Source organism: Galeopterus variegatus, unplaced genomic scaffold, assembly GCF_000696425.1.
Source record: "Galeopterus variegatus unplaced genomic scaffold, G_variegatus-3.0.2 Scaffold4911, whole genome shotgun sequence".
Classification (NCBI taxonomy): domain Eukaryota; kingdom Metazoa; phylum Chordata; class Mammalia; order Dermoptera; family Cynocephalidae; genus Galeopterus; species Galeopterus variegatus.
Window position 1 is genome coordinate 170832 of NW_007731022.1, and position 1916 is coordinate 172747.

Here is a 1916-nt window from a genome sequence, read left to right on the forward strand (position 1 = left end):
CCACTGCCCACCAGGCTGAGACCCCAGGACTGGGCCCTCGGATACTCCACCCCAGAGATGGGTCCACCAGCTGCTTTGGGGACACACAGGCGACGACTCCTTCCCGGTCCGGTGCTAGGGCTCCCCCTGGCGGCCACCCACGGCAGCACGCAGTGCTGCCAGCAGAGGGCTCCAAAGGCATCCTCCAAGGTAGGGCTCAGGTGAGCTCAGGTGGACACTGGACCGTGTCAGGTGCTCCTCGCAGAGAGGGTGAAGGTGCGGCCACTGATGCCGCCTCAGGTGACTTGTCAGCTGGGTTCTGTGGGCCCGACACCCTCTTCTTGGGCGCTCAATCGGCTTGGGGCTAAGCTCTCCAAATCCGGTTTTGGCCAGGCCCCTGTGACTCACGCCCCTTCCTGGCTTGCCCCCAGCTCTGGCTCCCCAGCCCTCCCACTTAGGTACGTGTCCAGCAAGGGCCACAGCGAGAGCCAAGGGCAGGGGCCTTCTCTCAGCCCTTCACCTCCCAGGAATGTTCTCGGGTCCTCTCCAATGGGTGTGGGGGGATACGGTTTCCTGGTCTCCCTCCAGGCTCAGTGAGTGAGCAGCCTGCCTTTGAACGTCCACAGCCCGGCCTTATCGTGGCCTGTCCTCTGCCCCACAGCCCTTAGGAAAGGCACAGTTTGGGGAAGGGGGTGTTCCAGGACCCGCCCCTGCCCACAGACACACATAGCTGCTAAAAGACTTGATTTAATGACAGCCTTGGCTCCTCCACCACCTCTCATCTCTGGGGTGTGACTCAGTCCAAGACTCTGGGACCCACCAGCCACCTGCACAGCTTGGCTAGCTTGAGACTTGGGTAGAGAAAGTTCCTGTTCTGGGTTCCATAGGGTGGGGTGAAGAGTATCTGAAATCAGTACTAGTGTCCAGTCCATCCTCGGTCCTTGAAAGGGTGAAGGGGTACATAGCACGTGCCTGGGGCTCCTCCCAGGCGGCCCTCAGAAGCAGCACGCTGGGTGGGTGCAGGTCACCAGCCTGGCCAGCACGGAGCCCCAACCCATCCTGGGTTGTGGGGGAGCAGTCGGGTGCAGGTGGATGTCGAAGCAGGTGGAGATAGGGGTCAGCGTCATGGGGTCTGGGAAGCCAGAAGAGGCCCCACCCACCTCCTGGGGAATTCTGTGGCCTCGGGGGTGCGGGGAGCAGGCAGATGAGGGGCTGGCATCGCCAGGCCACAGGTTTGGCTGAGGTTGACCTTGGTGTGGGCAGGTGGGTGTGGGCTGGGGTGGCAGAGAGGCCCCCTGCAGTGTCGCTGGGCCTGAGGGCAGGCCACGTGCCCCCGGCAGGTGAGCCGTCCCCCCAACACCACACCCCTCTACGTCCTTGGTACAAAATACATACACATGTAAAAGTAACGCTCCGTGCACTGCGGGTGGGCCGGGCACCCTCGCGCGGCCGGGTCTAGCTGTTTTCTACCCTCCTCTGGTTCTTGGAGTGAAACTTGCTCATGAGCTCCTCCAGCTCCGATCCGCTCTGCACGTCCTTGGTACAAAATACATACACATGTAAAAATAACGCTCCGTGCACTGCGGGTGGGCCGGGCACCCTCGCGCGGCCGGGTCTAGCTGTTTTCCACCCTCCTCTGGTTCTTGGAGTGAAACTTGCTCATGAGCTCCTCCAGCTCCGATCCGCTCTGCTGCTTCTAGGGAGGGGGCGGCAGCCTCAGCCTGGGCTGGGGCCGCCGCGCGCAGGGGCCGGGCTCAGGGGGCGGCCTCACCTCCAGGACGGCCTTCTGCACGGTGAGCTGGCTGTACACGCGCGCGCCCTCCTCCCCGCACACCTTCCGCAGCTCGTCCTTGTTCAGCGAGAAGAGCTGCGGCCCGGTCAGGATGCCCAGGCTCTCCACGACCCTGGGGGGCCGGGGACAGGCGGGTGTCAGGGCG

General features: G+C 63.6%; 1 long non-coding RNA gene across 1 annotated transcript; it reads right to left on the bottom strand.

The window, feature by feature from the left end:
• Positions 1-710: 710 nt before the first annotated feature.
• Positions 711-1463, bottom strand: LOC103604011. Its single transcript, XR_551678.1, has 2 exons — positions 1375-1463; positions 711-1038 (listed from the first exon to the last, which is right to left on the bottom strand). It is a non-coding gene; the product is annotated as an uncharacterized LOC103604011 (long non-coding RNA).
• Positions 1464-1916: the final 453 nt, after the last annotated feature.